We start from the raw sequence: 24,310 nt of genomic DNA, 5'->3' as shown, positions 1-24,310 counted from the left end.
TTTTTCAGGCCTGTTATTTGATCTGTTATTTCAGTTTGGAGTTTGTTGATTTCTGTCTTTATATTTTCTTGGTTCTTATTAGAGTTCTGTTCAACTCGATCCATGGTTTCTTTGAGTTCTTTGAGCATCTTCCATATTGCTTGTCTAAACTCCTTATCTGAGAGATTGATTAGTTGGTTGGTCGTTTTCTGGTCAACAGAATTATCATCTTCATTCTCTATGTCTGATGCTGGCCTGCATTGTTTCCCCATCATCACACTTGTTTTGTGGGTTTTTCTACGTGTTGTGGTGGTATTTATTGGCTAAATGATGTACACGGACACGCACCTTTGGCTTCGCCCTTTCTGGTGTGTCGACTTGCCTCCAAGGAAGGGGAGTCCTCTGTGGATGAAGCCTCACACAGGATCAAATCTTAGGCCCAAGCAAGCAGCATAGAAGACAATCCGGGGAGAAATGCTGGGCTTCAGTGATCCAGCACATTTCTTAGTGTGATTTCATAGCATTTCATACTAGCTTTGAAAAATTAGGGTAGATGAAAAGGCCACTACCAAAGAACTTACTTGGGAGAACTTTTAGATTGGAACAAAGAGAAAATGTTAGAGGAAAAAAACCAACCTCTGAATATTCAACTAAACTGGTTTCAAATGTATTATTTGAAAAGAACTATGAATGGTAACAGTAAGGTCACTGGATCCAGTTCTTAATGTTAGAAAAGCAAAAGAGTATTAATTTTTTAATATGAGCACAATTGAAACAGATTAATGAAACAGTTTGTTGAGATTGTGATACATAATTCACTAAAACCTGAAAGGAAATATTGGAGAAAGCAATCTAGTTATTAACAATAGAACCTAGAATAAATTGTTGAGTAGACAATAGTGTGAGGAGGAAGAAAACTTGGCAGTGGAAAGTTTGTGGGATGGAGTGGTTTTAGAGCAGAGGATAAGATCATGATGGTGAAGCCTTTAGAATGCTGAAATTTAGGGTGAGTTTTAAATATCTTAGAGGCAGAGAAAGTCTCTGAAAGATTTTTACCCATTACATTGAATTTGACTCTTGGCATCCATAACTTTATCCCAGGTGCTGGCTCTCCCAAGTCATAGGGGAAGATTTAGCTGGCATTCATCTATATCTAGATTTAAATATGTAGAGATCACAAACCATCTTCATTGCCCTTTGAGGAGGCATGTTTCATACTGCCTTTCATAATATATAGTTCCTCCTCAAACACTGATGATGCTCTTCAGAAAAGTGAATGGAAAATAACTCATCTCTTCCATGGACAGTGTTCAGCTCATTGGAGTGGTTTATAGAACTCATAGCAGTGTTAAGTAAAAGTCAGAATCATCTACTAGGATTAGTTAGCAAATAGAGAAGGGATGGTTCACCTTTGCATTTGTGGTCAGACATATACTTTTGACACTACCCTTTATGGAACAGGGAAGGCTTTATTAGCACAGCGAATGAGTTGTTATATCTTATCACAGGGTGAAGATCAGATAGCCAGAAAAATGCACATACAGAACAATGTAGATAAGAAGTGAAGGAAATTATTTTATTTTATTAAGTGCAAAGTGTTTTATAATATAATTTTTATTTTATTTATTGTGGTTTACATATCGTTCACAGTAATATTCCAGGTACATATTTACATTGAGTCAGGGGAATTCCCACCACCGAATTGTTCTCCCACATCCGCTCCCATCCTGCCTCCCATATCCTCCACTCTCCCCCCAGGGGCTGCTAGAATGAATAGTCCCTTCTGTGTCGAGTTTATTACTTAGTGGTCTTATAACTGTTTGGTCTTGGTGCCTTCATTACTGCCCCCTCTAATTGGAAGGAGGGACTAGAAAGTTCAAGTTATGTGGTTTTCTTTGAGGAAGAGAAAAGTAATATAATGGGGTAAAAATTGACTATGCCGACTATGAGCAGAGTCATTCTAGAGGCTCTCATCCTTGATTTGAGGGACGAAGGGGAAAAAAAGAAGGTGAAACACCACAACAGTTCAAAAAGAGGAATCAAATTAGATATCCAGTGAGCACTGCAGCAATAAAAATATGCACCACATAGTTGCCATGGTCATGAGATAGGAAATATGACAAGGTGCAAAAAGGAAGAAGAGAAAAGAAGAAAGAAAAAGTAAATATATATATATTAAAAAATGGACAACTACTTCAATATCCACCCCAAAACAAAGAAATCGACAACAACTAGATTAAAAAAATTATTTAGTGTTTTTTTTATGACGAAAATACTTGTGAATATTGAATAAGTCCTTTCTTTGCTATGTAAGACTTTTGCCAGACTAATTTGGACTCATTATCCTGAACTTATATGTTCTTGAGACCCTGGAACACCTCTCTGAACCTTTTACACAGAGCACTTGAAGTTAGGGGCTAAGGAGTGTCTAGAAGGTTCTTGAAGACAGCACTTGGAAGGCAGTTCATTCCCATAGCCAATAATGCTGGTTATATGCTGAACTAGCTCAGAGAGTCAACTTCCTCCCTTTTAGCATCATTTATAATCGATAAGGAGTTAATGTAAGTTTGCTTATTGCTTCCCACTCCAACCTCAACATATGAGAGGACCTAGTTTTATCAAAGCAAGTTTAAAGAAAACCAAGTTGCATTAATAAAACAGGAGTCTCTTTAGTCTTGGTCATTGTGAAGATTCCATTTCAAGAGTGTTTAGAGTGTCTAGAGTTAACATATCTGTCTGGTTTCCTAATGTCAGTTGTATAGTCCAGTGGAAAGAAATCAATCATACCTAAAGAAAATGGTATAAATACCTGAGAGAAATTCTCATAAAAGATAAGCTCTTGCAAATATATTTTCCCAGAAATTCAGTAGATAACTGAAAATAAGATTTTAAAAATGAAATTGTATTTTTATTTAAACATACTAGAGATAAAATATAAAATATTCCTATCTTCACCATGAGGTCAGCTATGACGGGCACTCTTGTATATATCTCTGAGGGAGTCCAATAGGGGCAGGAGCCAGAGCCAGTTCCCTAGGGAGGAAATGGTACATCAACAACTCCTTGTTACTCCTTCTATTTGTTCTCCAGAAAACACGACCAGGTGTTGCCGCTCAGTCATGTGAAGTCAGCTGGTGTCTTTTTTCTGGTGATATGCTGGATCCTGGGCCAGATAACGTGCACAGTTGGTAGAGCCCTTGCCTTGCTCAGAGTTGATTGCTCAGCTGAAATCATTGGGACCCCCATTACATCCCTCAAGTCTTGCCAGGGGTGATCCTTGAATGCAGAGCCAGTTCCCTGAGACCAAAAAATCTGGGCTCATTCTTTATGAATCAAATCTCTCTATATTTGTGAGTTTATTTCTCTGCGTTTTAATCCAATGAATTTACACAGCTTCTTTTGCTTTTCTTATTGCATGGTTGTAGGGTTTTAGCTGTGCTGGGGGGCCAGAGGAAAGCCAGATATTCATTACGATAATGTGGGCAAAGGCAGGTCTCTGGAAGAGAGAAGCATCTGGAGAAAGAGCTGGCGCAGATATTTGGAAATGTAAATAAATCAGGTGGAAGAAGCCCCATACCTTTGTTGCTAGTGAAGAAATGATTGTCAGTCTTACTATGTGGTGGATTGTAATTCAAACAGAATAATGCACTTGAACACTGGGTTACTGTTATCCAATCCCCACTCCAGGTATTAAAGGATCACTTAACAAAGATAGATATCTCAAGTGTGCAAGTGCTATTTTATAACTTCTGACTATATTGGCTGAGAGCCTATTTGCTCAGGGGCTATAATTTGCAAGGAGATTATACAGAAAATACCACCTAATTTGTAAGATGATCCTAGACAGTGTGTTAACGGGTATAATGTTATTTGAGTAACACTCAACTCCTCTATTCAGTGGGAAAGGGCCAATTTTTCAGGCAAAATTTCACAGTCATAATCTGTATGGGTGACTATATGTTTTCCAAATAATTCTTGAATTGTATTTTTTGTATTTAAACTGTTATATTTTATTTTATTAATGTATAAATAAATTCTTTACCTGAATCACCATGAGATACACAGTTACAAAACTGTTCGTGACTGTCAGTAAAACGATGTCAGTAAAATACCAGTAAAACACCCTGCAGCAGTGCACATCTCTAGCCACGAATGTTCCCAGCTTCCTTCCTCCCCATAATAATAAAATATTATTTAAAATATTTTAATTACTATTAAAATAATTCTTTTTTTCTCTTTTAACTTTTTAAAATTTTATTGAAATTTTGATGGAAAGTACTTCATACTTAGATTTCACACATACAATGTATTAGGGCTAATCCCTCTGAGATTGTTCACCGCCCTCCACCATATTCCACCCGACCCCAGTTTGCTGGTATAACAGGCCCATTTGAGATTTAGATGATTAGAGTTTGGGTCTTTAATTACATTGCTGTTGACTTTGACTTGTTTATTTAGTTTTGTCCTTTTTTTTTTATCTTCATCAATGCACCTAAGACTGCTTGGCTTTTGGCCCTCATCCTTTCATATTTGTATGTCTCCTTCTCCACTCAGATTGTTTCCTTCTCCTTCCTATACTCTGGGGCTAAGAGTGTTCAAAACAACTCCCATTCAGACCATTGCATTTCTTCATGCAATTATTCTAAATACTACATATAAGTGATATTCTGAATTTATCCTTCTTCTGGTTTACTTCATTTAACATAATATCTACCAGCTCCATCCATGTTGTTGCAAATTGTTCGATTGCTTTGTTCTTTACAGCTGTAGACATGTACAATGTCTTCATGATCCAATCATCTATTGTTGAACATCTAGGTTGATTCCAAGTCTTAGCTATTTTATTGAGTTTCTATCCTGAGATAGATTCCTAAGAGAGTGATTGCTGGGTTATATGGCAGCTCAATTTTCAGTTTACTGAGAATCCTCCATTCTGTTTTTCATAGAAGTTGGACCAGCCAGCAGGGTTGAATTAGGAAAGGTAATCCTTACTCTAGAATATTACGTTATTTGAAAATAGGGTTCTATGCTTCCTCCTGATGTAAGTAACCCTGAAATAGGTTGGGTTCTTAATTCTTTTTAAAAGGATTAAACATAAAACACTGAGAGAGAAAGAGAAAAAAAGAGAACAAGAAAGAGCACAAGAGTTGAAGACTTGCTTTTTAGGTAAACAAGCCCATTTTGATCCCAAACACCACATAGGATTGTCCAGGCACCACCAGAAGTGTTTCCTGAGCACTGCAGCCATAGAAGTACAGTCTCATTTGCATCTGCATCTGTGCTCTATGAGGGAACTTAGGTGTTTTCATGACAGGTGCCAAGCATGTGCTTATGAATTCAGAGACACCCAGCAAGGGGAATGTTTTTGCTATTGTTGTTTTAATAAAAATTTTACTTTATTTGAGGTACTACCATCGTTTACAATACTGTTAATGGTAGGTTTTTTGTTTTTGTTTTGTTTTGTTTTGTTTTGCACAAAGAATAAAACCCTCTGCCAGAGTGTCTCCTTCTCTCCACCATTGTTCCCTTATCACGTCTTCAGCCCTTCACCCTCCTGCTATTCCATTTCCCTCCATGGAAACACTACTACAGATCAGTTCTCAGTTTCTGTTGCCTTGGGAATTTTCTGTTCCCATAATTGTAATAAAGGAGAGTGAGAATTCGCAGACTAGTTTTATTTGTGGAATGTTGGACAGGGAAGAAAAAAGAGCAGAAAGCAACTCTCCAGGCACTTTAATAATACTTGCTTTAACCAGCAGTGAAAAGAATCCACAAGTTATTAATAGGATATTTTTAAGCAGAGAAGGTATTTATTTTTTTGGTAGGTTTCTTTTTCAGAAGACAAAAGTAAAACTTGTTTCTAAAAGCCTTCATTGAATTTTTCTGGTGACTCAGTAGAACTTAATTCATCTCAATGCCTTGACTGAACCTTTACTTTCTTTTTTCTAAATTTTAGTTCTTAGAGATAGTCTTCAATCCTATGCTTGAGAGTTACCAGTCGCCAAAGAGGCACATAGTTTAATTTCCTTAACTTGCAAAATCATGTGTATTTGTTTAAGGAATAGCTTTTGACAACAATTTTTATTTTATAACGCAAGAATCTATTATAGTGATACAGACTCCATGTACTCTAATTTAATTTTCAACCATTGTTTTTAGGAGATAAGCTAAAAATAACTATGCTTTCAAGAATGAGGATTGAATTGGGAATAGAAAAAAACTCGAGTTTAAATGCAAGCTTGTACTTCTATCCTCAGCAACTCTGAGCTGATTGAACACAACTGAACATTGTTCAAGATTATGGCCTGGTTCTGTCGTCCATGTTTCTTCCAAATTAAAATTAGATGATGTGTATCAGATTATCTAGCATTATGCCCACACATAGATATGTCCAAGGAGCAGCTAGTAAGAATTTGAAAATAAAAAGCTCTATTAGATAATCAATGAATTTTGTTTACATTCCAGTTGTACTGTTTTCAATATGTCCTCTATAAGTCTGAAAAAATATTCAAATGAAGTAAAACTATAATCTAGCATCCATTTTTTAAGATAGGTTAGAATGACACTTCATTTTATCAAGGGCTTTATATATATATGAGAAATGTATCTTCTATTATCTTGTTAGGTCTTTTGGAAGTTAAGGAGAGATATACTATCATTCCAACAACATGAAAAATGAGACAGAGAATTAATAAAAAGTTCCCAACTAATGAAGTAGTAACCTAGCTCAGAAGATGGTATCAATCAAGGTGATAAGGAGCTGAGACCAAGTTAGTTATCTCCAAACAAGGTTGCCTCCCTGAAGCAGAAAAATGATCCTATCTAGTCCCTTCTCACTACCTGGGGGATATTGAATCTATGGTTAAAATTCTCCTACTGAGAGAGATTACGAGGTAAAGTGGACCATATTTATTATAGCCTTAACATAAAGAAGGAAGACTTCTCAGAAATCACAGAAGTCTTTAATCTCTTCTGGAAAGAAAAATCCCTGGAAAGGACAAATGAACATGAATAATATCCATTTTCCATGGTTTTCCACATCTGACAGGACTCAGCATAACCTTTTCAGATCTAATTTCTCTCTTTGTACAGATCCTGAGACTTACTCTCTGGATGATGGTTCTGTAGAAAATTCCTGGCCACACAGTGCACAATATATATATTTCAGAAATATGTGTTCTCTGCATTTAAGTGTTCATTTTTCCCCTTCTTTCTCATTTTTATTTTCTAATGTGAAGTAAGTTGAGGAGCAAAGCCATTCTACCCAATAATGGTAACAGGCTGGTTTTATAAAGTTTGGGTACATTGGCCACAAACAATTTATTTGAGGATAGGGAGACATCTTTAACTTCTTCCTGGCATTATGGAGGGGCTAATGACATGCATAGGGCATTGGCCAATGTTAGAGTTTCATTCTCTTGATTTTGTCCAGTTTATTTTACTTCAGACACATTTTTCTTCCTAAGATTATCCTTATAAACCTCAGTGCTGAAAAGAGTGAATCCAATAAAACTCAATAAATCTGACCAAAAAATGAGGTGTTAGAGATCCATGCAGACCGTGAGGACTGTCGCATTCATGTCTCCTAGGTTTATTTTTTTATGACTTCTTTCCCTCCCTCTAATGGTTGGTCTGTTGCCTTCCATAAATTGTGTGGGCTAGCCTTTCATTAACTCAAAAGCTGAAATAATTCTTTGTAAAGAATTCTTTAGTCACACACGATTCAAAAGTTCACTAAGATCAAAGCCAGTCAGCTTTGTGGCAGGCCCAACACCGTATATTTCATGTAAATGGTGTGGTTTGCTGCATTCTCAGCTGGAGTTGTTCCAATTTCACATCTCTTTTTCAGATAATGGGACCCTCTGATATGATCCCCAATACAAGAGGCTGCTCTGTGTCCAATCCCATCTCCCATAGGAGCCCATACAGATGCTATCTGTACAAGCCAGTGAAGTCATTCTGACATCCATCTCAATATTATCTGAAATTTTATGAAGCATGGGAGTCATTCTTGGCCCTGAGGGTCTGAGGCAGTGGGATGAGGGAGGCTGGGAAGAGAGCAGAAAAATGCTTCATTGTTTAAATCTCCTCTGCCTTTCTTGTTTTTCCTTTTGCAGGGTGGGATGTATTAAAGAGGCCCAAAGGTGAGATTAAAGTAAACCAAGAACCAACAGTCTTTGTTCTTGGGGATACTGCTCTTATTTTAGACAGACTTATTGTCCCTCTGTTTTTTCATTTAAAATATAAGGGCATGAGAGGAAGTGATGTGTGAGAGACATGGTAGAAAGAGCTTGACAGTTGGGCTGTAACAATAACAGTGCTGGAATAAAAACCTTTCAAGCAACTGGCCACTTCCATGCATCCCCATCATGGGCAGGAACTCAGTGACATTAAGAGACTTGCCACACATGCTATCACAAGATGGGGTAGAAAGGCAAAGCAAATGTGGAAAGAATCAATTCTTTATGGCTTAGAGGAAGATGGTGAAATCCTGCAATTCAATTGGTTTCTAGTCACTACATGTCTGTTAGTGGCCATATTGTCTGTCATCTAAATAAATTTCAAGAAAAGTCCATAGAATGCATAAGCATTTGGATCTATGTGTGGTCAATAGTGTTTGTAACACCTGATAGAACATTTTAGGGGGCTCAGGGGAGGTTCAAATCTGAAAGACAACGTTAAAATGATTGAGAGGAAAGGAATGTGCTCGAGATAAGAAGGATAAGTCAACAACAACAACAAAAAAAAAAACAGGTGGAAAATTAATTAGGCATAGGAAGTTGTCATGGACACCCCTATCAAGTGCTTACTACATGTTAAGTGGAATTCTAGTTATGTTTTTATGTGATGATCTGATCATTTGAAAAAATATTTTATTGACTTCCATGAGATATAATTAAAAAGTTGTTGATGATTGAGTTTCACTCATACAATGTCCCGCCATCCCTTCACCGGTGCTTATTTAATGTCATTAGTAACCAATCTGTAATTTTTTGAGAACATTTTTCATCCAGCGAACACAGCCTTTGTGCTCTAACATGAAATGCAACCCTAAAAATCTTGGGTTCTATTGGTTTGCATACATGTGTCCCATTATAGTAACCTCTTCTGCCTTAGTTTTCACATCACTTTCTGTAGGATCCTCATAAATAAACGTTGGCTTATTTTGTCAGGATTTGATAAATACCTCATAGGAAATAAGTCAAAGTTGTGCAATAATGCTCTATTTGCTGGCATAGTAGAAATATTGATGGAGAAGTTGGAGGAACAAAACAACTGTTTTTCTATGACTCCCAACACGGGGTCATACATCACTGGAGTTGCAAGTCAGCCTTCTTTCCTTCCTCCATAAGGAGCAGAATATATTTTCAAAAATGGAAGCATCTGGTTAAATATTAAATAGGAGAGTCATTCTTCTGAGATCTCACATTGCCGGCACTTAGGTAGCAGTTACGAAAGATAGCCATTGGTTTTGACAGCCATGCATTTATGATGCTGTATAAATAATAACTGACAGCAACCCTGTGGCAATCTTTCCACTAGTTTTTCTTTTTTCTTTGCACTTTGTTTGGTGGTTCATGTGTGGACACACACACATGTGGGAACACGCACACGCAAAATGCCTAACATAATAGCTATTGTCTTCTCTCCACTCCCTTTTTTCAACAGATGTGTCCATTTTTAGTTAATGCAAAGAAAATAGCAGCTTTTAGAGGGAGCCTTTTGCAGCAGTGAAGAGCTGCATTAACTGTAAAACCCTTTCAGTTGCCCAAGTTATATATTCAAACTCTCCTCAGACATTGTTCCTTGCTCTTGCATTTTTCTTTAAGTTTACTTGCTGTTATTTAAGAGTAGTTAGGGGGAGTTGCAAAGTAGTGTTCATAGCTAAAAGTTGAAAAACTTTAGTTCTGCTTTTTTTTGGGGGGGGGGGCCGGGAAGAATTAAATGTATAGGCCATTTTTTTGTTTTGTTTTAGAACCACACCCTACAGTGCTCAGGGGTTACTCCTGGCTCTGAGCTCAGAAATTGCTCCTGGCAGGCTCTGGGGACCAATTGGGATGCCACAATCAAACCCGGGTCAGTCCCAGGTCGGCCTCATTCAAGTCAAACGCCCTAGTGCTGTGCTATCACTCTGGCCCTGAATTTATAGCCTTTAATGAGGCAATATATGTGTGTTCAAAAACATTTTGTTGTGGCAAACTATGCTTAAAATGCTGATAGGATTTTTTGAGATTATCAGACAAATGAAAGTCGTTTCACACATGTGACACTTGTGAATCCATACAAGAGAGAAACCTTCACACACATTTTGAGTGTGGGAAAATCTCCTGTTGGAGAGCCACTAGGAGAGAATCCATACAGAGGTAATAATTCTCAGGTGTTGGAATACGGGAGAAGCTTTCCAGGCAGTGGAGAACACTATAGCAGAGTGCCAAGTCAGGAGGGTGGGGCAGAGGGGAAGGCCCAAGGATACAGTTCATGTGGGAAAGACTCTGGAAACAGGTTACACTGAATCTACTTAGCATGCACTTTAGTCAATGAATTTATTGTACAGACTCATTCAACCAGAGTCAAAACCTGCCTCTAACTTGCCTATCTGATCAATTAGTGAGGATGCAAAAAATATTTTTGAGGATTCTAAAGCACTCTCTGGAAATGATCTGAAAATAGACAGACTGGTGATAAGTTCACGTTGTAAAGTCATTTTCTGTTGTGACACAATCCTGGAAAGAAACTTTTGACTTAAAGAAAGATTTGTGATTTTGTTTCACTCCATGCTTTCCTCATTTCTAAGGAAAGAGATTCCATGTGTTTTTAAAGGTTGTTCCTTGCAAAGGCGTGCACATGTGTGTGTATGTGTGTGTGTGTGTAGTATCTATTATTGGTCTTACATTAGGAAAATTTTGCAATGTTTTCATATTCATATAGAACTAAGTAGAACTCCACAAATAAGATTTTGTGTATCAAATCTTCACTATTGAATTTAGGAAATATACGTAGTAACAATTTCTAAGATTAAGAGTATTTACATCTTTGTTGAGAACATTATTAATGAACATTAGTTCTATAATTATACATAACCTACCAATATGGCTTTTGATTCTTGAGCATATTCTGCATGTTCTATAAATATATAAAATCTCACCCAAGTTGAGTTTCTTCTCTCTTCATATATAGCCAGCCAATGATCAGCGGTGCTCAAACATGGCTTTCATTAGAAACTCCTGGGAAAGTTTAGACTACATGAATTTACCTTCCTAATGTTTTGAGGTAATTGGATTAATGTGGCAATTACAAAAGAGATTTTTAAACACTTTGCAAGTGAACTTACTAAGCAGCATAAATTGAATAGCACATTAATATAATTTTGCTATGACTGTATCCAAATAAATAGGTCATAACTGATCTAGCTATATCTTAAAATGCTTTCTCTATTCTTGCAGAACATGATTGTTCTTATGACTGACATACAATGGTTTTCATAAGAAAGTCTTTAAATATCTAGAACGTTTGGGCTTTTAGTAGGCTGAAATTCAAAGAACCATGATAGATAGATAGATAGAGTAGGTTTCTATCACTTTGGTAATGAACAGTGACCACCAATCTCAATGGTATTTGATATTCAATGGATATTTTTCTAGTTCAAAGTTATTGATATAAAAGCTCTCATTTTTTTTGCAGTTCTGTAGGTAGCAAGTTTATAGAAGTCAGACACAGTCCTCAACACACTAAAATAAAAGCATAGGCAGGACTATGCTCCTTACTTGAAACCCTCAAGGCTTTATTTAGCTGTTGACAGCTTTTTGCTTCTCTTTCACTGAACTCTGAACATCCTTCCAGCTCATGTTTCCTTGACTCACTTTTGTTGTTGTTGTTGTTTTTGTTTTTGGGCCACACCCAGTAGTGCTCAGGGCTTATACCTGGCTATGCACTCAGAAATCGCTCCTGGCTTGAGGGACCATATGGGAAGCTGGGGGATCGAACTGTAGCACGTCCCAGGTCAGCTGCGTGCAAGGCAAATGTTCTACTGATATGCCACAGTTCTGGCTCCTTCTTGACTCGCTTTTCAGTTATATTTCTCTTACTTACTCTTCTGTTTTCCCTTTCTAGTTCTGACCCTGATATGATTACATAAGCCCTAACTGGAGAACCCAATGGCAATATCTCTGTTTTCAAATGGCCTGATCAGCAACCTGAATTTCCTCTGCAATGTCTTTTTGTGGGCATGCTTATATTAGTGTTGTATTGAATACCTAGTGAAGAAAAATCTGGAAGACATCACTAAACTTTGCCTGCCACAGAAATGTAGATTAAAGTCCAGCGTGGTGGCGCTACAGGTCAGGTACCTGCCTTGCCTGCACTAGCCTAGGATGGACCGCGGTTAGATCCCCCAAGCCAGGAGCGATTTCTGAGCACATATCCAGGAGTAACCCCTGAGCATTACTGGGTGTGGCCCAAAAACCAAAAAAAAAAAATGTTGATTAGAGAGAATAGGAAGTCCTTCTGTGAATAATAAGTTTCTAGAGGTCAGGGCCAGGGTGAACCTATGTGTGAATGTTTTGCATTGATTATTATTTAAGTAGTGATCATAGTTGATAAGTCCTATGGTTGATAGAGCAAATCTGAGGAGAATAAACTCATGTTTATCCTGGCTTTTAAAGTGCCAAAAGGTATATTTTCAAATTGGCTTAGATGTTTGAGCTCTGTGAATTGTGTAGTGGCTGGTAGACAAGAGGACTGGGGTACTGGGAGTTAGATAAAGCTTTGCCCTCCTGTTTCATTACAAATTGACAAATCAAATTTTGATACACTTTGGTTTTGTACCAAGGGACAAATAATTTCTGAAGAAACATTTCATTCTTTGTGATAAGCTAGGAGAAAAATGTTAATACATACTTAATAAACTGTAGCATAGTGTAAATGTGACTGTTATATACTCTGGGAAAGCAAAACATTTCTGAGACTGTACTGTTCTCTTTTTGTCATGGGTCTGATCTAAAACTACAATATCTTCACGGTTAGCCTTTAGTTTTATGACATTAGTCATGACACCCAGCATCATCATTTTCCCCATAAATCATACTATGACCCAATGAAGACTGTTCAAAATTCTGTACTAAGTGTTGAACACAATTGCAAATGATTTCTCAGACAGATAACTTGTGTATTGTACACATATAAACACACATGTGCATATGTACTGTGCATGAATGTATATGTATGTGGTAGTGCACTCATGTATTTGTATGTCACATGTATGCCTATGCATCATGGTTCTGTGCACAAACTCATGTGTTATTTGTATGTGTGCATATTTGTGTATTTTGGAGAAGAGTAGGATGAGAAGTTTTATTGAAATAAGTGTTGATCCCATATAGGGATCTATTTAAAGAATATAGGACTGATCTGGATGAATACATTTTCCTAGCGTATTATTTAGATTAAAAAGTCACCTCGTGAAGCCTCATCCCCTAGGAAAAAAGGGTGGGGGATAAGGCTTCAACCTCGTTTAGGGACCGGGCTGATAGTGTCTGTGTCTCACACTCAGCAAACTTGGGTTTGAACCCTGGCATCCCTTATGGTCCCCCAAGCCTGCCAGAAATAATTTCTGAGCTCAGAGCCTGAAGTAATCTCTGAGTGCTGCTGGGTATGCCCAAAACAAAAATAAAGTCAACTAGTTTGATTATATTTAAGTTTTAATAGATTCAAAAAAGGCATAGAATCACATGGAAATGGACAAAGGATACTTGGAAAATATTCTGAGTCGATGGCCTGTTATTAATAAATTATGAAAATTGTGAATTGTTAAGCTTTCAGGCTTTTCTCTAGAATTTGGAAGAGGTTTCTTCTCCTGGATGCAGACACATTACAGTAGAATTGATTCTGGAGGCCAGCTCTTGCCAGGTATGGGGTTTGGGGATGCCCCATGCCAGAGGCCTTCTCCCTATCCTGGAGAGTGCTGGGAGGCTTGGCAGGCCCCCAGCCATCCTCCTCTTTCTCCCCTGGACTCCAGGCCTTCCCTTGGTGCTGGCTCAGATGGCCAGAAGTGGGTTCAGGTGGACTCTTAGGGGTCCTCAGGCTTCCCCCCCACCCTCCATACTCCAGGGGGAGGCGCATGGGGAGGAGGGCGGGCCATATCTATCTGGCACCCGGTTTCCTCTTTAATTCTGGAGGCCAGCTCTTGCCAGGTATGGGGTTTGGGGAGGCCCCCTGCTGGAGGTCTTCTCCCTAGCCTGGGGAGTGCTGGGAAGCTTGGCAGGCTTCCCCACCACCCCCCTCTTTCTCCCCTGGTCTCCTGGGTGCCAGTCCAGGTGGACTCTATAGGGGTCCTCAGGCTATCTTTCTACCTCTCCCTACACTAATGGGAATCCGCTTTGGGAGGAGGGTGGCCATTGCAGCACTGGTTTATGTTGGGACAGTCACTAGAATTTTTTTCTCCTTTGTATTGTGACCTTGATACTGCCCTATAAAACTCATTTCTAATCTTTTACTACTTCAGTCCCAACCATTATTTCCCCTCATTTACCCATTTTGCCTTCAATACCGTACAGATCAATACAGACCAGAAATCTTTCACTGAATTTAATACCCCACCCAACTATTTCAAATGTTACCTCTATATATTTGTTTTATCTGTCCTTCTGTTTATCATTTGTTAAATAAGGAAGTCTGTAGAAGTGTATCTCTTTTTAAAGTTTATGTTAGAACCAAAGCAATGGGATTGATGGACTTGTTCTAGCATCCCCATAGGCACCTACCCCGCCATGTGGCATAGTTCTTTCTTTGCATAAGCCCATTAAAATGGGAAATTATATCAAACACTTTCTTATCTAATAGAGATGGAACACACAAATCTTGTAATGCAGTGAGACCTTACACTCTGAACATTGTGATAAAGACCTGGCTCAGACCTCAGAAGAACAGGCATTGTCCATTTACCTCTGAACCAGGGATGCCATCTACAAAACAACCATGGTTGTGTACTACATTATGTGAAAGCAGTCCTCTACCAGGGAAGACCCGACCACTATTCTGGCATAGACTTATTCATTAGAGACTTCCTTTTAACACCCAGAGGACTTAACAACAACAACGACCTGCTTTTAGGACTGAGCACTCTGCATCACTCTCTAATTATGATTAAAATTGGGAGGTGCTCCGCATCATTTTGACTTTGCTTTGGGATATGGACATATTCCAAGATCCTTGGCTGCAGAAACCTGACACCAACAACAGTGACTGTGTGAAGAATAAAAGTATATTGGCACAACAGACAATGACTTGGGTTGGACAACCTGGTATGCCTGGAGCCTAGAGTTGGTCTTGTGCTGGAAAGCTTCAGGGGTAAGGTCTTCTTATTTAGGCCAAGGCTTTTCCTTCCTATGTCCCCTATGCAAACAATTGTCACACTAACACTGTCTTTGCTGTGCTCCTTTGACTCATCCTTGATGAAATGATGTATTATAATCAACTGTATTGATAAGCTATAGCTTTTAATATCAAAGGAGTTACATAGATTTTGTGGTTTTAGTTTGCTTTGGGTACTGCTAAAAAATGTTGTAGTGTACTACAATCTGGGAACTTGAGGGACAAAGTAAATGTGCATGTGTTTTGTTTTATTTTTCTTAAATATTTTTTGGTTGAAAATTCAAAATCAAAGTATCAGAAGGGGATTTTTGAGAATTCTGTTTATGGGCAATTGTCTTCCCACTGTAACTTTACTTTGTCCTTTCTTTGCATCTTTGTCTTCAAATAAAAGTTAAAAAAAAAAAAAGAATCGAGTCTGGCTACCACTGCAGTGAGACTGTGCTGTCAATAGGAAAAGCATTAGCAGAAAGAAGAAATCAAGCAGTTGCTGGGTGTTTCCTAGAGAGAAAACCAGGCTCATCTGTCTCTCCTTCCTTTGAAGTGTCTTTGCAGGGGGGTGAAGGGGGGGTCGTTAGGAAGGAAGGTACCTTTGGGGTGGGAAATGTGTCTGGGGTAAAGAGCAGCCTGGCCCACCCCCGGCCCCCCTGCACACGCGTGCGGCACACAAGCAGACACAAGCACATTAGTGGTCAGCATAACTGCAATCTTCACAGCCCATTTCTGGGGTTCCATTGATTGCTTCCAGCCAGAGGGAGCATCAGCAAGGATGTGATGTGAGGATGGCTGCGGGGGGCTTCCGCTCTGCACATCATCAAGCCCCATTTGCCGTGGTTTGAATTAATAACACTTATTCAGACAGACAAAGTAGGTAAATGGAAATACTAGACGCGGCTTTTCACCTACTTTGCTCACCATTTCCCGTTACCTTGAGTGTGGAAACGCTCCTTGGTCTTGCTTAGCCTGCACAGGGACTGCAGGAGCTTACACCGGCCCTCTGCAGGGGGGGGGACTTTCTTCCCAGTGGGGGATCACTTCCTTTAAAGGAAGTCCACTGGGAGAAGTTCAGAGGGCACCTTAAACTCTAGTCCCTCTACATCAGGGCCACACCCAGATGTTTAGGATTATTATGACTATTTTCTGGCAGAGACCCTAAACTGTGACCTGGGAACACCTCAAATATGTTCATACAATATAATATGGTCTTTGAGACTGGCAAGCTTTAGAGTAGCCAAGCATAGGCTTAGCTGGACTCAAACCCTGCTCTGCCTCTTCTTGCTTGTGTGACAGAACAGCCACTCAACACGGGAACGCTGGATATTTCCTCATTCCTTAACATTAAGTTTTTATATGAGGCTCAGAGAGGTGAGCTGGGAAAAAACACTCAGATGAGCTCACATCTGTGCTCTTTAGTCTTTTCCTCTGCTCTGGTTTTCTGCTTTCTGACCAGAGAACCACATGAACCTTGGGAGTCTTAGCATGGATGCCTGGAGGAGCACAAAGCTTTGAGCTCTGACCTGGACTAGATAGAAGGAGAGGATCGGGGTAACCATCCTTGAGCTGCTTCATGGTCTTATTTTCTGGGGAAGCTGCCAACTTTGTTTTCCAGATTGTTCATTGGACACCCCTTTCCATAGGTGAGGGACCATAGAGCTGAGCCAATCCAGGCAAGCAGGGAGCTATATCAAGCAGTGCAAAACAAAAGAGGGAATGAAGGTTGGTTTTCATTTAGAACTGAGATGGTAGCTCCATTGTGGGACGAGGATAAAAAGGGGGGGTGAAGACCTCCCAAAAGGTAGGTAAGTCCTCTCTTTACCAAGGATCCAAAGATGTGCTGCTGATAACGCCTCTTTGAGCTTTTCTGTGTCTCTACAAGACCACAGTAGAGCATGAGCTAGAGTGAGATGGCAGGGATCACCAGGTTTCTATACTTCCTGGCTGTGTGGCTTTGGACAAATTACTTGACCACTGTATTTCAGTTTCACATCTGATTGTGAGCTAAAGGTTGTGATGAAATTCCTATCCCATAGGGTGGTTGTAGTGATAGTATATGAAGTACTTAGCTATTTCATACATATTGAATTTTTGTTTGCTATTTATCTGTGAAAGACATTTTCATAAATTTTAACTTTCTGTACTTTTTCTTTGCAAAATAATTCTCTCTTGATGAAGTCATGAAATTTTCCTATACATGGATGTACATGGAATCTATTATGCTGAGTGAAATAAGTCAGAGAGAGAGGCGGGGGGAGAATGGTCTCACTCATCTATGGGTTTTAAGAAAAAAAGAAATGAAAGACATTTCTCAACTATTCAGAGACAAAAGTGAGGAGGGCTGGACGTTACAGCCCACCTCATGAACCTCACCACAAAGAGAGATGAGTTTAGATGGAGAAATAACTACATTGCAAACTATCCTAACAATGAGAATATATGAGGGAAATAGAAAACCTGTCTAGAGTACAGGTGGGGGTGGGGAGGGGAGGAGGGTTATTTGGGACATTGGTGATGGGAATGTTGCACTGGTGATGGGGGGGTGTCATCTTATATGACTGAAACCCAACCACAATCATGTTTGTAACCAAGGTGTTTAAATAAAAATTATTTAAAAAATAAGTCTCTCTCTCTCTTTTGGTTTTTGGGGCCACACCTGGTGACGCTCAAGGGTTTACTCCTGGCTATGTGCTCTGAAATCACTCCTGGCTTGGGGGACCATATGGCACTGGGGATCGAACCCAGGTCTGTCCTGGGTTAGCACATGCAAGGCAAAAGCCCTACAGCTGTGCTGTGACTGCAGCCCCCTGCAAAATAATTTTTAATTGAGTAACATGAATTAACAAATTGCAAAGATATTTATGACTATTTCAGTCAAATATTGTTCCTTCACCATGCCCACTATCCTCCACCAATGCCCTCACTTTTCCTCCCTATTCTCTGTAATATTTTTATGTTTTCAATGGGTTTCACACAATTGGTGTTTTGAATCCTACTAAAAGAATACTGGTTTGCCAAAGAATATAGATAAGACAGTGTATCAGTCAGCTGAGCCTGGGTTTCCCAAGATCTCACTTTGTTCTCATATCAGTTGAACCTTTGGCTGACTTTCCTAAGGCAAGCCTATAAAACTCCTTTCACAGATAGAATGGTTTGCATTCTGAAAATATGATTTTCACTTTCATTTCTAAAGGGGGTTGACTCTTTAGTAACAGAACAATCTGAGGTCTCTTTCAGATTACCTGTTTTTAGTGTAGATGTTCTAAGAGGGAAAGCATCTAGTTAGATGAAAGAGCTCTGTCTGAGCTCTGTGTGTGTTAGCATGGATTTTCAAATGCAAATATTTGATAAAAAATACATGGTTTTGTTTATTTATGTATATCTTTATATTAGAAATGTTAACTTGAACTGAACCGTTTAACATGCTTAATCTGAGGCAGATGGAATGGTCAGCGAATCATTTGTGTGAACCACTTCTGCTGGCATTCAGAGCTTTCTTTCGTATTGATTCCAATCTGGCCAGCCACTCGAGGTTTCACCAGAATAAGCCCAAGCCAGACTCCACTTCAATGACATATGTGTTCTCCCCTCCCCCAAAATACAACACAATTGCCAGTTTCTTCAGCCCTGAGAAGCATTTTTGTGCCTAATTAGAACAGACAGGGCGCTGCAGAGAAACCCCTGGACATAGCATTGCATCCTGATAGACATTCACACAGGCTAGTCCCTTCACAAAGTGAACAATTACCCAAATAATTATTTCCTGCTGTGGACTCCTTTTTTTAATGCTTTGTTTTTTAAATCCCATTTTCCTTCCTACTTTCCTGTTGACTACAGCTAAATTGAATTTGTCCAACCCATCTCACACTGGGTCAGGAAAACACTTTATTCTATGGGGGGAAAGAGTTAACCCTTTAAGTGCTATCTTTCCCCTAAGACTTGGTATTGGCATCTGTTTATCGCAGATAATATTTAGTAAAAAAAAAGTGTATGTCCCTTTTTATATTGCCATTTAGAAAACACTATAATGAAAAAGCAGAGAAAACAGTATCGACATATGAATATGTATAAAGGCTGCTCTAGAAATGGAGCTTAAATTTGCAACTAAGGAAGGTTGTCAAATAAAATTTAGACAAAATAAGCTAATTACTCCAGGGTAATAAATTTAATAAAAATATTTTAATTTAAACAGAGAAATTTTAGATCAATATCAAAGCAATTGTGGTGGGAGTCTTCAACTCATTGTGGTTTTCATTCTTTGAAGAATTGAAAGTTTTGTATTGGAAAATCAGACAGAGTGCATATAGATGTGGGATACCCCAATGAAACAGAAACAACTGAGAGATACTCTGGCCAACATAAGCAAATATGATTTTGGGGAAATACATTGCAGCTTCTGTATTCCAATTAGTGAAATCTGTCCCAATCTGATTAAAGTATGTGGAAGTAGGTGGAAGAAAAGTTGGTGTGGAAGGTTGCATTTGCTGTCAGTCCAGAAATGTAGTTATACTTCTGCAGGTTATATATGTGTGTTTGTGTGTGAAAGTATTTTCCTGTTTAATGAAACATCCTAAATTTTTCTCCTTAGATAGTACAAATATATTTTGACTTCTATCTGCAATCACTGAGACGACTTTTCTTCAAGCCTATCCTACAAAGCATGTAGTTAAGTTTCCCTAATTTTTCCCATGATGCATGCAGTGTGGAATTTCAATTTTGTTTTATGTTCATTTCTACTGCGAATGAGGATGTTCATACTTATCTGTTGAAGGGTCATCTGTATTGCTGTGTTGTACTTCTAGAAGCCCTGGCAGTTTATCACACCCCACAAAAGCCACAGTATCAGCAATCATTCTTGGAATTCCTGGATCAGAATCCCACATAATTCCATTTTTTAAAATACTGTCATTCCCATAGGAACGCAGAAATTCATGCCAATGTGTATCTGAAACCACCTAATGTTCAGAACAAAAAGTACAGAATTAGCAACTAGCAACAAGAACTTATTAAACCTTTGGCAATAACTTTGATCATTGTGAGTTACAATAACTTTCACACATTTTCTTGTTCCTAAACTCTTTTTTTCTTTATTCATTTTCTCTCATTTCTTTAGTTTATTTTTTAAACAGTTTTGCTTTCTCTTACCTGGAAATAATTATGTTATGATCAATTATGTCAACTATGCAATACATGGTCTTTAAATAAAATAATTTATATTTAAAAAAAATAGAGAACAACTTCCTTCACCAGTGCAACTTCTTTCGGACTGAAATCCAACTACAAACATGTTTGTAATCATGGTGCTTAAATAAAGATATTATTTTTAAAAATTTTTTAAAAAATAGAGAAAACTAAAACTCTTAAAAATTGTAAAATGCCTTTAAAAAAGATACGCTAATTCATTAAAAATTTCCAACTCTGTTTTATTCAATTCTCTACAACTAGCTTTGACCCTTTGATAAAGTAAAAAAATAGTCCAACAGAATATAATTTCCCTAACTTTATCAAGAAGAGAAATAAAACACAAACCTAGATTGATCCACAAAACATGGAGGCATGGATCTTGAAAGCAAAGATACACTTAAGAAAAGGGACAACAGGCCCTGCCCTGTGCTTCTCTGTCTTTCCTGAATTCTTGAAGCTCTCCTCAGAGTCCTGAGAAGCGAACCCCAAAAATATTGCATTCTGAAGCTGCCCAGTGAGCGAGTGAAAACTACGCCTGCCCAGTGGGGCTCGACTATGAAAAACTTTGAGTGCTGCCTGTGTGTGTCTGTATACTATCCTGTTGCGTAAACCTCTTGGGAGCGGGCCAAAAAAAGAGACTCCAGCAGAGCACTTTGGCTCCACTTTGCTATGTGGCTGTGTGCTCTTTCTAAGAAAAGAACACCATCGCAACAAGAAGAAATAATCACACTAAGAACTGTGCTAGATCACAGAAGCAAGCATTTCTCTCCAGACTGTCTTCTCTGCTGCATGCTCGGGCCTAAGATTTCATCCTGTGTGAAGCTTCATCCACGGAGGACTCCCCTCCCTTAGAGGCAAGTCAGCCCATCCAGAAAGGGCGGAGCCAGAGGAGTGTGCTGCCTGCATCATATAGCCAATGAATACCACCACAACACGTAGAAAAACCCACAATACAAGTGTGACAATAGGGAAACAACGCAGGCCAGCATCACACATAGAGAATAAAGATGACAATTCTGATGACCAGATAATGACCAACCAACTAATCAACCTCTCAGATAAGGACTTTAAACTAGCAATATGGAAGATACTCAACAAACTCAAAGAAACCATGGATCGAGTTGAACAGAACACTAATAAGAACCAAGAAAATATGAAGACAGAAATCACAAAACTCCAAACTGAAATAACATGTCAACTAACAGGCCTGAAAAAAGTCAGTAAACAAAGTGAATGACAAAATGGATAAGCTCTGGGACAGGGTATCAGAAGCTGAGAATAGACTTGGTGCTGTGGAAGATGAGATACATAACAATTCTATACAGCAGGATAGATTGGAAAAAAAACTTAAAGCAAATGAACAGACAATGGAAAAATTAGTCAAAGAATGGGAACAGATGAAAATAGAAGTCTATTATAAGATCAACAGAAACAACGTAAGAATCATTGGAGTCCAAGAGACCCAGGAAGAAAATTTCCAGAAAGAATCAACGGTCAAGAACATCATTAAAGAGAAACTTCCAGAGCTAAAGAATATATGTGATCAAATCCTGTATGCTCGAAGAGTACCAAACAAAAGAGACCCCAGAAAAACCACCCCAAGACACATCCTAGTCACAATGACAAATCCCACAGATAGAGACAGAATTCTGAAAACAGCAAGATCAAAAGGGGAAATTATATTCAAGCAAGCATTCTTGAGGTTTACAGCAGAACTGTCACCAGAAAGACTCAATGCCAGTGGTGGGATATTGTGACAAGACTGAATGAAATGAATGCTTCACCTAGAATACTGTACCCAGCAAAACTCACTTTCCAGTTTGATGGAAGACTACATGGTTTCACAGACAAAAAACAGCTCAGAAACTTTACAGACTCAAAACCAGTCTTAAGAGAAAAACTGAAAGACCTAATTTAAGACAAGACTAACCAAAAGACACACCAAATTTCGATATAAAGATGGCATCAAATCCCAGGACAATTCTTTCTCTCAATGTCAATGGAGAAAATGCACCAGTTAAGAGACACAGAGTGGCTAAATGGATCAAAAAACTCAATCCAACCTTCTGCTGCCTACAAGAAACACACCTGAATAGTCAGAACAAACATAGACTCAAAATAAAAGGCTGGAGAAAAATCATCCAAGCAAACAACACCCATAAAAAAGCTGGAGTGGCCATACTAATATCAGATAATGCAAACTTTATACTCAGGAAGGTTGTAAGGGACAAAGATGGACATTTTATATTAATCAAGGGGTATGTAGAGCAGGAAGAAATAACTCTCCTAAACATATATGCACCAAATGAGGGGCCAGCAAAATATTTAATAAATTGTTGACAAATCAGAAAAATAATATCAATAACAACACAATAATTGTGGGGGACCTCAACACAGCTTTGTCAACACTAGATAGGTCAACCAGATTGAAACCCAACAAGAATATACTAGACCTGAGGAGAGAAATGGAAGAAAGAGGCCTAGAGGATATATATAGGACACTCCATCCCCAGAAACCTGGATACACATTCTTCTCCAATGTACATGGGACACTCTCCAGGATAGACTACATGCTAGCACATAAAACATACCTCCATAATATCAAGAGGATAGAAATTTTGCAGACTACCTTCGCTGACCACAAGACTCTAAAATTATTTGTGAATTCCAAAGGGACTCAGAAGAAACACTTTAACACCTGGAAGTTAAACAGCCTCATACTCAATAACCAGTGGGTCCGAGATGAAATCAAGAAGGAAATCAAAAGGTTCCTGGAAACAAATGACAATAAAGACACAAACTATCAGAACTTATGGGACACAGCAAAAGCAGTACTGAGAGGAAAATTTATAGCTTTGCAAGTACACATCAGGAAGGAAGAAGGAGCTTACCTGAGTAGCTTAATGACACAGCTAATAGAACTTGAAAGTGCTCAACAAAAGGATCCAAAAATAGGAAGACAGAAGGAAATAACAAAGCTGAGAGCAGAAATCAACGAAGTGGAAACCCAAAAAACAATCCGAAAGATCAACAAAAGCAGAAGTTGGTTCTTTGAAAAAATAAACAAGATTGATAGACCACTGGCAAACCTAACAAAGAAAGAGAGAGAGAAACTTGATAACTCATATTAGGAATGGAAAATGAAAAAATGATATGACAGAGATTCAAAGGGTAAACAGAAACTACTTTGAGAAACTCTACGCCACTAAAAATGAGAACCTTGAAAAAATGGATAAATTCTTGGACTCTCATAATCTTCCACGGTTGAAGGAAGAGGATGTAGCATATCTAAACACCCCCATCACCATTGATGAAATTAAAACGGTAATCAAATTTCTGCCCAAAAACAAAAGCCCAGGCCCAGATGGATTCACTAATGAATTCTTTCAAACTTTCCAAGAGGAACTACTACCAATCCTGGCAAGACTCTTTCATGAAATTGAACAAACGGAAACACTTCCAAATAGTTTTTATGAAGCCAACATCACCCTGATACCTAAACCAGACAGAGATGCTACGAAAAAAGAAAATTACAGACCAATATCGCTGACGAATGCAGATGCAAAGATCCTCAACAAAATCCTGGCAAATAGGATTCAATGCCTCATTAAGAAGATCATCCACTATGATCAAGTAGGTTTCATCCCAGGAATGCAAGGCTGGTTTAACATCTGTAAATCTATCAACATAATACATAACATCAAGAACAAGAAAAATAAAAACCACATGATCATATCAATAGATGCAGAGAAAGCAGTTGAAAAGGTCCAACACCCATTCTTGATCA

The 24,310-nt window shown here is 38.5% G+C and overlaps 1 long non-coding RNA gene across 1 annotated transcript in view; it reads left to right on the top strand.

The window, feature by feature from the left end:
• Nucleotides 1–24,310, top strand: part of LOC126024467 (uncharacterized) — a 431,184-nt gene that overhangs the window by 93,302 nt on the left and 313,572 nt on the right. The window lies entirely within an intron of this gene.

This window comes from Suncus etruscus, chromosome 12 (genome assembly GCF_024139225.1).
Source record: "Suncus etruscus isolate mSunEtr1 chromosome 12, mSunEtr1.pri.cur, whole genome shotgun sequence".
Classification (NCBI taxonomy): Eukaryota; Metazoa; Chordata; class Mammalia; order Eulipotyphla; family Soricidae; genus Suncus; species Suncus etruscus.
This window is presented reverse-complemented; position numbering and strand designations above follow the sequence as displayed.